The sequence below is a fragment of the Larimichthys crocea genome, chromosome IV, assembly GCF_000972845.2.
Source record: "Larimichthys crocea isolate SSNF chromosome IV, L_crocea_2.0, whole genome shotgun sequence".
Lineage (NCBI taxonomy): Eukaryota > Metazoa > Chordata > Actinopteri > Sciaenidae > Larimichthys > Larimichthys crocea.
This window is the reverse complement of record NC_040014.1, coordinates 6,211,578-6,225,213: the sequence shown is the minus strand read 5'-3', so window position 1 is coordinate 6,225,213 and position 13,636 is coordinate 6,211,578.

Genomic DNA, 13,636 nt, shown 5'->3' with positions numbered 1-13,636 from the left:
AAACTCTGAAACAATTTTACAAACTCTGAAACACATTTACAAACTCTGAAACACTTTTACAAACTCTGAAACACATTTACAAACTCTGAAACACATTTGCAAACTCTGAAACACATTTACAAACTCTGAAACACTTTTACAAACTCTGAAACACATTTACAAACTCCGAAACAAATTTACAAACTCCGAAACACTTTTACAAACTCCGAAACACTTTTACAAACTCCGAAACATTTTTACAAACTCTGAAAGAAATTTACAAACTCCGAAACAAATTTACAAGAACAACACCAAACGGAAAGGGAATGTACCAAAAGCCAGATCTGACCCGGGAGTGATTGAGTGAGTGGTTTGTTTTGAAGATACTGTACGGAGCGAGTAGTGTTGTGTAGTTTATATGGAGTTTTATTATGTTTTGCCCGTTTTGTGGAAACCATTTGAGTCAGTTACTGCGGTTTTGCATTTCGTGTGGACGGTCTCTGGAGTTTTTAAAGGACACGGACCAGACGGAAGGACCAGATATGCTACATTATTGCACACAATATTTTAATGAGGGACCCTCTTACGATGTGATCGTGGACATGATGTCAAGGTTACATGGTATTACAGTTTTTTCTGATAGCTAAGACGCAATTTTTGAAACTTTTGGCTTTTTTTGCAAAACTCTACACACAAATCGCAAAACCTTTCACCCAAATAGCAAAACACAGTAGATCACTTGCAAAAGCATGTTTTTGTACTGTTGCATAAGCACTTTTTGCTAAACTGTTCACACTCTTTTAAAAATAGTTATTTTTGTATCCGACGGTGCACACAACTCATAATATCAGTAAGCACACAAAGCAGCCACTGCACACTGACAGTAACAATGAAAAACTCATTTGGCTTTTGCTTATCCTGTGTGCAGGGCATATCGGTTTTCAGTACCTTTTACAGTAACACACAGGGGTCAAAGTGAATGGATATTTATTTACACACATCCAAATACGTAAACATAAAGTGTGTTTTTCAGGTCAAGGCACAAAAAAAAAAATTTCAGTAATTTCAGTATTTTTACAGTAAATGTATAGTATTGTTTCTCAAAAGAATATGACACTATTACAGTATAATGTAAAACTTTGTGTGAAGAAGATACTGTACTAACCGATTCTCATTTCGAAATGTTCTTATGATGCCTGCTACAGTGTAGCGGCTCAGGTTGGGTTGAACCCGTTGGCCAGCTTCCCTTAGGCTCATGCCATGGTTGATTACATGGTCCACTATTGTAGCTCTGATGACATCAGTGATTCTATTTCTTACTCGTACTCCTTCCCGTTCCTCTTCCCTTCCTCGTTCTCCTTGTGCTTCTGCACCTCCTCGTCCTCTTCCTCTAAGTGCACCTCGTTGTCCTCTTCCTCTAAGTGCACCTCGTTGTCCTCTTCCTCTAAGTGCTCCTCCTTGTCTTCGCTGTCCTCCTCTCCCTCTTGCTTCTGCACCTCCTCCTCCTCTTCCTCCGAATTCATTTCCTTGTCCATGTCCTCGTCCTCCTGCTTCTTCACCTCCAAGTCCTCTTCCTCGCCCTCCTCTTACTCTCACTCCTCTTACTCTTCTGTCTCCTTCCATTGTTCTCCACACAAAAAGCTTACCTGTGGCTTATTTATAGTGCTCAGGCTGATTGCAAAGTGAAGTAATTATAAATAATAGTTTTCACATGTGAAAGTGTGGCCTGACAGTTGGCAGAATTGTGTAAAAAATAGCCATAAATATGTATAGTTTTGATAGGAGTGTGTAGATCATCTGGAAATTGAGTGTAAAGCAGTGGAGCTGTGTTTACAGTTTTGCAAAAGGAGTCCTGTGCAGTGAATTGTATTTACACATATGCAAAGTGTGTGTTACGAAATTGCAAACTAAGTGCAAAGCAATGTTTGTGCGTTCAGTTTTGCAAACTCGGTGAAGGGTTTTGTGATAAATGTTAATAGTTTTAGAAATTGTGCTATAAGAATCCATGTAAGTGTTTAAGCCATCAGAAAAAACTGTAACTGGAGATGGAGACGGACGACTTGGTTCCGAAGAAAAGCAACTGCGGTCACGCCAGCCGTCTCTCGTTTTCGCGTGGTCACGTCAGCTGCTCCAATATTTTCAAGTGCGCCCTTATTGCCGACTTTATGGCAAAAACTTTGAGAAAACTGGGAAAGTCAGCACTAGCTTACTGCAGCGTGTGGACACTTCCGGTTTTCAAAATAAGACGTGGGTGTTAAATTTATTAAAGGTTTATTTATAAAATATGAAGAATGGTTAAAATTTGATTTAAAACAGTGTCTCATAAGCCAAGTATGATCCTGCACTGCTTTAAAGCTCATATTTACATTATGAAATGCATTAAAAATTCATAAAAAATATGACAAGTGTTAAAATGCTATAAAAAGAGTACAAAACAACAACAACAAAAATATCGAGATATATATCGTGTATCGCGATATAGCTTAAAAATATTGAGATATTGGTTACAGGCCATATCGTGCAGCCCTAATAGGGACTCTATATCAAGCCAGATTGAGGAAGCATCATCTTTGATCCAATCAGCTATGTAACGTAGATGGGCACTCAATTGGTACCTCTTAATATCTGGGAGGTCTAGCCCGCCTCTATCACTTGATGACTGCAGCACTGACAACCTGATCCGTGGTCTTTGTTTACTCCAAATAAATGAGCTAAACCACCCATTGAGTTTTTTAACTATTTTAAGATTAAATATAATGGGAATCATTTGTATTGGATAGAGCAGGCGCGGAAGAACATTCATTTTCAAAAGTGAGATTCGGCCTAGCCATGACATGGGAAGGTCGTTCCATCTCTCCAAATCTTGTTTTATTTTATCAAATAGTGGGTTAAAGTTAGCTTGAAATAACTGGTTAAATTTAGATGTAATATATATACCTAAGTATATTAAAACCAGTGGGGGACCATTTAAATGGAAAAGGATCAGGATTATCTGGTGGACGTTTTAGATTACCTAGGGGCATTGCCTCTGATTTGGAAAAATTGACTTTATATCCGGAAAAGACAGCGTACTGACCAATAATCTGGATAAGACGAGGGACTGATACCAAGGGGTTAAACAAGAATAACAACACATCATCCGCATATAATGAAATCTTATGAGATTTTTCTCCCACATCCAGACCGACCATTAATGGGTCTCGTCTAATGGCTTCTGCTAAGGGCTCAATAGCCACTGCAAATAAAAGTGGTGACAGAGGACAGCCCTGTCTGCTGCCCCTCTGGACCATAAAATTTGTGGACCTAAGTCCGTTGGTTAGAACTGCAGCCATTGGATCTGTATATAGGACCCCCACCCTTCTAACAAAGTCACCACCTAGGCCAAACCGCTCAAGCGTAAAAAATAAATAAGACCACTCAACACGATCAAAGGCTTTTTCCGCATCCAGGGAAATCACAAGACCATTTCTTTCCTGCTGTTCAGACAACTGGATAATATTTAGCAACCTTCTGATGTTGTTATAGGAATTACGGCCCTTAACAAAGCCAGTTTGATCCTCCTTCACTATAAATGGTAGAAGGCCTTCCAGGCGTCTTGCCAAGATTTTGGAGAGGATTTTTAAATCCACATTCAGCAGCGAAATCGGTCTATATGAGGCACAATTCTTAGGGCATTTCCCTTTTTTGAGAATCAGTGAAATATTAGCTTCCCTTAGTGATGGTGGGAGAGTGCCACATTCAAAAGAATGATTGTACATATTTATCATAGGTTCTAATAAGATGTTTTGAAACTCTTTATAGAATTCACTACCAAGACCATCACTGCCTGGTGCTTTGCCTGACCGGAGAAGTTGAATGGCCTCACGCAGTTCAGCCACTGAGATCGGGGCATTTAATTTAGATTTCTGATCTTGTGATATGGTTGGAAGATCAAGTTCAGAGAAGAAAGCTTCCATTAAAGTTTTAGCATTGTTAGCGTGTTCTGACTGATATAATTTTGTATAAAATTTTTTAAAAGTGTTGTTAATTATTTTAGAATCAGAGGAGCAAACCCCCGATTCGTCCAAAACTGCCTTGATAATTTGAGAAGCCCTACGCTTTTTTGTTAAATTAGCTAAGTATTTTCCTGGTTTGTCCCCATGTTCAAATAATCTTTGTTTTGCATAACCTAATTTCTCCCCTGCTTTTTTTGTTAGTAAGGAGTCTAATGTGGAACGAATAGCAGTAATTTCTTTCAGTTTAGTTGCTGAAGGTTTCTTGATATATTCCCTCTCTGAAATACTTAACCTTTTTTCTAGTAAAAATTGTTGCTCCATGTTTTTACGTCTTTTGGTAGCAGTATAGGAAATGATCAACCCCCTGGCATAAGCCTTGGAGGTCTCCCAGAGCAGGGACGAGTTGGTAGCTGAGGGAGAGTTGGTGGCGAGAAAGTGCCTGAATTCTGTAGTAAAATATGATATGAATTTGTGATCTCTTAAAATCGAGGTATCCATTCTCCAACTTGCAGGTTTCTTAGAGAGGTTTTTAACTGTAACATTCATATAAACTGCTGCATGATCTGATATTATGATGTTTCCAATTGAACAGGAGACAATAGATTCCATAAGCTGTTTCGGGGCAAAGAAGTAATCAATTCTTGTGTAACAATTATGGGGATTAGAAAAAAAGGTGAATTCCCTATCCACGGGGTGAAGTGTCCTATAAACATCCACATATCCCAAGTCCTCGCACAGACCAGCGATTTGTTTTGACTGCTTCGATAGAGCTAAAGCACCTAGAGGGAACTTGTCCATCAACGGATTCATGAGGCAATTAAAGTCACCTCCTACAATAGTATTTTCCACCGCGAGCTCAGATAGTTTGGCAAAAGCCTCCGACAAAAAGTTGAGGGGATGGCATGGAGGGCAGTAAACATTTAAGAGAGCAAAGTCCTCCCCATATAAGGAGGCTGAGATAAGTACAAACAGTCCATATTTGTCTTTAATACATTTTGATACTTTAACTGGTAAATTTTTCCTAACAAGTATTGCCACCCCTCTGCTCTTGGTGGTGAAAGATGAGAAATAGACTTGATCAAAGCCACACTGTTGCAGTTTTAAATGTTCCTCATTATTCAGATGTGTTTCCTGCAACATGGCAATATCAATCTTTTCCTTTTTTAGAGATGACAGTATTTTTTTCCTTTTAATGGGAGAGTGGCTTCCCTTAATATTCCAAGTGCACAGCTTCAATGTATCACAGGTCATCACATTTCTTATTGACAATATTTAAGCCTCCAAGTGCATTATGATCTACATGCAGTTCCTGCACCTGACTGAAACCCAGCTGAAAAACACAAAACAGACAACACAGATTACAAATAGCAGATGTGCCAACAGCACTGTGGGAGGAACCTTCCCCACTCAGTAACCAGGGGATTACCATAACCTTCTCCGTTACTGGACTCTAACTCGGTCAACTTCTCTTACCGCTCCAAACTCAAATAGCACCACCTGAGCGATAATAATATCCGCCCTTGCGCAAGGATGGGCAGGCCAGAATAAAACAAAAAGAAGAAAAGGAAAAGAAAAAGAAAAAAGGCTCCCATCCCACCACATAAATAAATTAGTAAATTAGAGTACTCTCTGTAATACTGGTTTACACCCCATGAATATAGGACGGTAGGGAAAAATTACCTTTTGAAATTGCTCGATTTTAGCTTTGTGAGTCCCCATTATTAATCATATAAAGTAAACATATGATCCACCCACAACAAAACAGTGTTCAGAACAACTCTTTTTTCTCCTCCCTCCTCCTCCCCTCCTCCCCCCCCTCCAGAGAAACAACTTGTCCATAAACCTAAACAGACCGGCTGGTGACTCACGTGTACTTTATCTGAGAGTGTCAATAAAAGCCACTGCTTTAGCGGGGGAGTCGTAGCCTCTCCACCGTGGATTATTTTCAGCGTGGCCGGGTAGAGCATCATGTATTTAGCCCCAGTGTCCCGCAGCCGTTTCTTCACCTCATCAAATCCTTTTCTCTTGCGCAGCACCGCGGCTGACAGATCCTGGAAGAACATGATGGTGGATTCTTTGTACTTTACGGTCCCGCTGCGTCTTGAGGCGTCCAACACCCTCTGTTTGTCGGTGAAGTTGTGAAATCTGATCAGGACAGGACGCGGTCGCTGATTCGGCCCGGGCTTAGGCGCTAGGGTGCGGTGAGCTCTTTCGATTTTGACTCGGCCGGCTTTCGTCTCCAACCCGAGCAGGTCGGGTATCCAGCTCTCGAAAAACTTTGTTGGGTTAGTCCCCTCCGCGTCCTCCGGTAGGCCAATAACCCGAACATTTTTTCTTCTGCCTCTATTTTCGAGGTCATCGATATGCTCAGCCATGCTGCGTATTTGGTTTTCAAGCTCTTGAACCCGCGCGTCCACCGTCTCACAGGTGTGCTCCGTGGCGGCGATCCTATTCTCTGCCTCGGTGGTTCTCTCCTCGATCTCTTTCAGCTGCCTGTAGCGTTTGGGATAACGGCCCAAGCTTTTCATCAATCACTTTAGTTATATTTGCCGTTATTTCTTGAATAGTTTGACGAAAAGGCGCGTCAAGGACAACCTCGGGGTTAGCTTGTAGCTGTTGTTGCTCTTCCTCTGGTGGAGAGTCAGGCATGCTAGCGGTAGCTTCTCGCCTGCTCATCTTGGTTGAATTTCGGTTCTCTTTTGGTGGCCTCTTGTCTCGACTTCTCAAAAAGTAGTCATCGATGCTCATGTTAAAAAGCACGACGTCGAGGTTATAACAAATATCGAGTCGGGCGAAGTTTTGTGTGAAATATCAATGTGGTGGTGTGGAGCTCAGAAAAAGTCAGCCACCCTCTACGCCGCCATCTTGGATCCTCTATATATGAACTGTTAAAAGGGTCACAAATCCTTCAGTGTTTAGGTTTTTGACAATAATTTACAGCTTTGTTTTGAGTGTGAAACTCAATTTTTTTTTTGAGCTATCACATACCTACAAAGGAAATATACATAAATATAGCTATAAGCAGCAATGGAGGGGCCTAGCAGCATAGCAAGCAAGCCTATGCCTGCTCAGGACGGTGTCATGAGTCCATACACCAAGTTTCATGCCAGTACATCAATGCATCGCAGAGATATTGACTTACTTCCTGTTTGACAGCAAAACGGTTTGGAGTTCAGAGATGAAACTTGAACCATCAGCTAGGTGTGGTCTGAAGACCATATCCATGTAAATCGGACAAAGTGTGTGCCCTCTGTAATCATCATAAGCTTGTTTTTGACTAAATTCAACATGGCTTGAATTTGGATTTGAATACATGTATTACACAGTCCTTTACCAAATGTACTGGGATGGCTGAGAGCATCAATCAACACTGGAATTAAAGTTAAAGTACAAAGCAATATGAAAATATGAGCGAAAATGACTTATAGCGCCCCCCAAAGGACAAAGGGCCTCTCAAAGAAGTGGCCATGAGTCTGTCTTAGAAGTTTGAAGTCAAAACATCAAATGGTTGCCGAGATATGGCCTCACTTCCTGTTTGGCGGCGTCACCGGTGAGTTTGATTGGCTGCTACAGGCAAACGAAAGCGAAATTAAAAAATCCACATGATAACTTTTGTGCGGCTTGGTCTGAAGATTCTATGTGTCAAGTCTCGTGGAAAACGGACAATCTGCGTGACCTGAAATGCTTTTTGAAGGTTTTTGCTAAAATTCAATATGGTGGAAAATCTGATATGGTGGAAAATGACGTCATAGGGTCTATAAAACTCATCTTGATCCAAGGATTCCAACGGTACCTCATTTGGACCAACAGGTCAAAAGTTATTAAGCTGAATGCACTTCAAACTTTGACATGTTGGTGGCGCTACAGAGTTCAATGTACGGACATAATTTTTTAGGTTGACCATGGGACTGTCCTGAATACGTGTGCCAAGTTTCAAAACTTTTCACCATGCCGTTCTAGGGCCTGCCATAGACTTCAATTGCAGCAGAAAGCAGAAAAATAATAGGAAAAGCTACAAACACAATAGGTGCCTTTGCAGGCTACGCTGCTAGGCCCCAATAACAGGAAAAGCTACAAACAATATGGATGCTTTCGCACAGCTTTGCTGCTAGGCCCCCAGTTATGATCCAAGTTAGTGAGCATGATTTATATAAGAACCGAGAAATTGTATATTTCATTAATCTCATTGGCCACATCCAGGGATTATACCTGATTACTAAATGACTCACCCTACCACATGGCCACCATACTAATACATTCACAAAACAGAGCATAATAACCTTAAGTGTTAACTTTAACTGTTAAAATGGAACAGCCAGCCACAGTGAAAATAATGTCAGTATTCAGCAGCATTGAGCGGCTCTAACTTTAGTGTTTAGCTGACCACTTTATGTCTTCACTAATTGGTTTCCATTATCTCGGATGCATTACAAAATGAGTTTGACTATCAACATTTTATACAGTGTGTTGTTTGTTCTGCTGATCGTACAGCAATTCTCAGTTGGTTTGTAAGAGAAAGTGGAGCGGTACAAAAAAGATTTTGGTCATTATATTAAGGCTTTAAAGTAATGCCTAATTAACAGCATAACTGCTTTGATTGACAGGCAGGTTGTTTAAGCAACCAGGCATCATTCAGCCCACCTCAGGTGCTCTGATGATGCACTTTGCAGATTTTTAGATTAGCTTTGATGCAGGACTGCCAACACAGATTTTGATCTTGAAAACTGCTCTTCCAAATTCTACTGATGACATCATGCTCACACTGTCCATTCTGTGTGCTGTCAGTGATCTTTCCTTGTGAACTCCTTCCTGGTTTGAAGTAAAAAGATGTCACATACTTCTGTACCCCTATCAGGATTTAGCCACATTTAAACTGAAATACGGTGACCATTGTGGGGTTTGCTCATGTTGCAGTCCCATTAAAGGTCCATTGTGTGTGTTCAGAGGGCTCCATTTACAGAATATTGCCCAGAACTGATAAACCAACCTTTAGTTTTTTTGTTGTTTTTTTTTGCAGCCACTGTAGTTTCTCTTGCATACTCGGAAAATGGGGATGTGAGGCGAACAATATTCAGTTGGCAGCAGTCTGCAACTTGCTTGGTGGTGCAAAATCACTCAGAGTCTTGTCACATGTTGCTGAGTACTGCATTATATGTATAATATAATATAATATAATTTATTGCTAAGTAGGTTTTCAGGTTGTCCAGGTAGGTTCCATCCAGTTTTCACAACAGCTTATCCTCATCAGGGTCACAGTGGGGCTGGAGCCAATCCCAGCTGACACTGGGCAGGTGGTGGGGTACGCCCTGGACCAGTTCATCACAGCACTGAAACTAACAACCATTCACAAGAACAACGGGTGACCTGTGGTTTTGTTAACCAAGTCAGGGGGTCAAGTTACTGTAACAGGAAGTGACCTGGGGCGTGTGACCTATAGTATTTCACAATAAAAGCCTATTCAATTCACACAATGAATTAAATTCATATGTGGATTCCCTGTGGTCCCAGCACAGTGTTGTGCAGCAAAGTGGAGCAGATAAGGTGGCACTGTGGACTGACCACTGACATGTTGCTCACAGTCTGAAATAGTCTCACAGCGTATCAAAACAAGGTTACAATAAAAGTAAACCAGAGACTAAAATGCATAGCATGATTTATTACTGTCCTGTTACTACAGGACTACATGCTACTACTACATGCTGCTACATGCTGCCTCCTATTTTCTCTCCCCTGGTGTCACACCCACTGTTTCACCCTTTGTCCTGACTCTTTTGTTTTCAGCAGCCAGGCTGTTGGATATGTATCAAACCTTAGATGTGTGGAGGAGACCATAGAATTAGAATCAGAATCAGAATCTTTATTGGCCAGGTGTGTGTACAAACACATGAGAAATTTGACTCCAGTTCACTTTGCTCTCCTTTGTACATACAGGTATAGACATAAGTACAGTTTAAAAAGACAAGGGACATGGCAGGTAGGCACAGATATGAACATAAAAACATTAAAAATAACTATACATATTTAAAAGATATATATATGTGCATACATGTAGATATATATGGATGTGTATCTATCTATCTAGACATTTGTAGGCTGGATAAACAACTACATGAGGTAGGTGGATATGATAGTATATACATATCTACGTACGACAGCCAAAATGTAAACTGTGGATAAATAAATAAATAATAATATAAGCAAGTATTGCAAAGATTTACATGGTAATGTGACAGATATGCAGAGTAATGTTATTTTCACTGTGAGTCCGGTTTTAGCTTTTCATCACAGACACAGCCTGAGGGAAAAAACTGTTCTTATGTCTTGTTGTTTTGGTGTACAGTCTTCTGCAGTGCCAGCCAGAGGGGAGAAGTTTAAACAGGGTGTGCAGAAATGTTTCCTGCCCGTTTCCTGACTCTGGACACATTTAAGTCATTGGTGGAGGGCAGGCTGACACCGATGATTCTCTCTACAGTCCTCACTGTCCTTTGGAGTCTGTTCCTGTCCTGTTTGGTGGCTGATTCAAACCAAACAGTGATGGAAGAGCAGAGAACAAACTGAACAATGGCAGTGTAAAACTGGATCAGCAGCTCCTTCTGCAGGCTGAGCTTCCTGAGCTGGTGCAGAGAGTACAACCTCTGCTGGGCCTTTTTGATGATAGTGACTGTGTTGGACTCCTACTTCAGGTCCCGGGAGATTGTGAATACCAGAAACCTGAAGGTTTTAACAGCAGTCACGGTGTTGTTGGTGATGGGCGGCAGGGTGGGGGGCTCCTCCTAAAGTTCACTGTCATTGCCACAGTTTTGAGCGTGTTTAGCTCCAGATTGTTTTGACTGCACCAGCAGACCAGCCGTTCAACTTCCTGTCTGTATGCAGACTTGTCACTGTCCTGGATGAGGCAGATGACTGTTGTGTCGTCTGCAAACTTCAGGAGCTTAACAGACGGTCTCTTGAGCTGCAGCCATTGGTGTAAAGGGAGAAGAGCAGTGGGGAGAACTGGTGCCCTGGAAGGCACCAGTGCTGACTCTCCGGGTGCTGGATGTGATGCTCACCAGCCTCATCTGCTACTTCCTGTCATTCAGGAAGTTTGTAATCCACTTACAGGTGGAGGTGGGCACAGTGAGCTTGGTGTTGAGGATGTCTGGAACGATACAGGCTTAATAGTCATACTAGAGAAACATAAACCTCACAAAAAGTCAAGACATTTGTGTTTGGTAGATTATTTCTACCAAAGTATTAACAATACTTCTTGGCAACAAATCTTGTACCATTGGAAAACCTTGGAAAGTTGATTCTTTCCTACTGTCACACAGCAAGTAGGGTTCATGTTGGCAGTGAGACTCAGTAATCGACTATCTTTCTCCATAATGACTGACTCTACCTTTAAATGTTGTACAGATCACATAATGTAGGTGTTAAAGCATTTTTACATGGCTGCTCTTCTGTCTTTCATATTTTTGTAAACCACCCAGTTCAGACATCATGATGATGTGTGCAATAATAATATAACGGATAGTACTGATGGCCAAACCTACAACAAGGCTACGACTCTACATTCATGCTAGCAGCTGGGCTACAGCCTGATTCAGATCAGATTTTGTGCTGTGGCAAAAAAAATCAGGTTTTTCCATTTGAGTAGGGATAGTGCATTTTGGCTGTAGCAGAGTGGGCCACAGATGGTACCCACATATACCCCCAAAAAACCTGATACTGTTGTGTTCTGATCTTGTGTTATCTACAGCTTCTACGTCTCTGTGTGGCTCGCAATCTATGCTGCAAAATAGTGACACAAAGAAGATTCCTTTGGTATGTGATGGTTTGAGAGACAGAATCAGTGGAACAAAAATATTTTTATTGTTTCTTGGCAATTACAAATAAAACACAACACCACCATCACCAACTCACGGCCGGCTGCACAACCCTGTAGTGATTCGTTGCAATTCCTTATTTGGTCTGAATACAGAACATAATTCATACTATAACATACTAACATGCTAATGGTGAGCATGTTCTCCATGTTCACTATTTCAGGTGTTCGTTAGCATAAAACCCAAAGTACAGAGGATGACGGGAGTAAAGGAAAGAGAGGAATCACTAAAATGATTAGAATTAATTGTGAGGAGGGAGGGGGGCATAAACGTCTGTTTAATATTATAGTTCTTAAAACATTTTACAGACTAACAAAAGACAAGTGGACTTGCATACAAGCCGGCCCACACTACAGAACAAGTTGAGGTCTGCTGTCAGTTTCTGACAAACAGATAAATAGAGCTCAGTTTTTCATTTTATCGAGGTGACCTTAGATGGCCTTCAACATTTTACGAACCCCGAGCAGCTACACCCCCCACCACTCACAAGGTTTCATCCGCTCATCCCTAACTGTAGCATGTGTAGGAGAGTGCATCAGCTATTGACGAGCTAATCTGCATTTCCCATGCCTGCTCTGTTTGACCTTTACAAATATTGATTTTTGAAGGAGAGGATTAGTGAGGCACATGGGCGGGCTCAGTACGCAGAGTATGAGCAGTTGCCCTCTGGTTCAGATTATACCACTCCAAACTCACACAGAGAACATGTCACTATTCACGAGCACTCAGCTTTGGCGGCCTTGGCTATCCACCCTCACAAAGGGGCCCTGTGTTGTGAATCAAACTCACTTTCAGCCATGCTGAAGCATGTTAAGTTCAGCTTGATTCAAGATAAAATGATGATGAATGAGAGTCTTTGATCAACACTGGAAAGGTAAAACCAATTCTGCTGTTGGACTGGAAGGTATTGCATTGCGCACATACAAACTAGAACATGTTATTCTCACAATATCAATTGAAAATGGTCATTTTCAACGTGCGTGATTAAGAGGCCGCTGGATCATTTACACAATATTATCATATCTGTGTTATTATCACAATATCAATATTTTATTTTGAAATTTCATGATTACCTTGAAAAATGACTTGACTTGACTTACCTATGTACAAATGCACTCAGCTCATTTGTAAGCACATGTACTGACACATTGTACACACACCATTCTCTATATAATTCAATAATAGGAGATGTTTTTAATAAATGTAAACTCACACAGGAGACTGCCACTTCCTGAAGGGCAGAGTCGCAGTGCTAATTGTATTGTTGCAGCTCCCTGCTGTAGTCTGACATGAGTTTAACATGTTTGTCAGATAAAGAAAGAAACCCATTTCCTTGATCCCTTCTTAATCACTTCTCATGCATCATTAGCCTAGCGAGGTCGCCTAATAGTTTCAGCAGGTCGGTCAGAGAGTTTATAGATGCTCTCGTCTGTATCTGCAAGAGCGATGCTCACACTGCACCCATCCATCATCTCCTGTCATTTTCATAGGCTTTAGAGTTAATGGGATGGAAATATTAGCCATTTCTAGTGCTGACAGAAAATAATCTAGAGTACTAAAATGAGACTTAATCATCACAGTGCCTGCTGAGAACTGAAGAGGCTGAAAAGTGTTGTTCCAATGAGCCTCTAGTGTGGGCCACATAATCAACAGTAAAGCTACTTGCCTCTTTATAAAAGACCTTCTGAACAAAGATGGAAGAAGACAAACGTAATGTCCTCCATGGCATGTGCAAACACGCACACACACACACACACACACACACACACACACACACACACACACACACACACACAC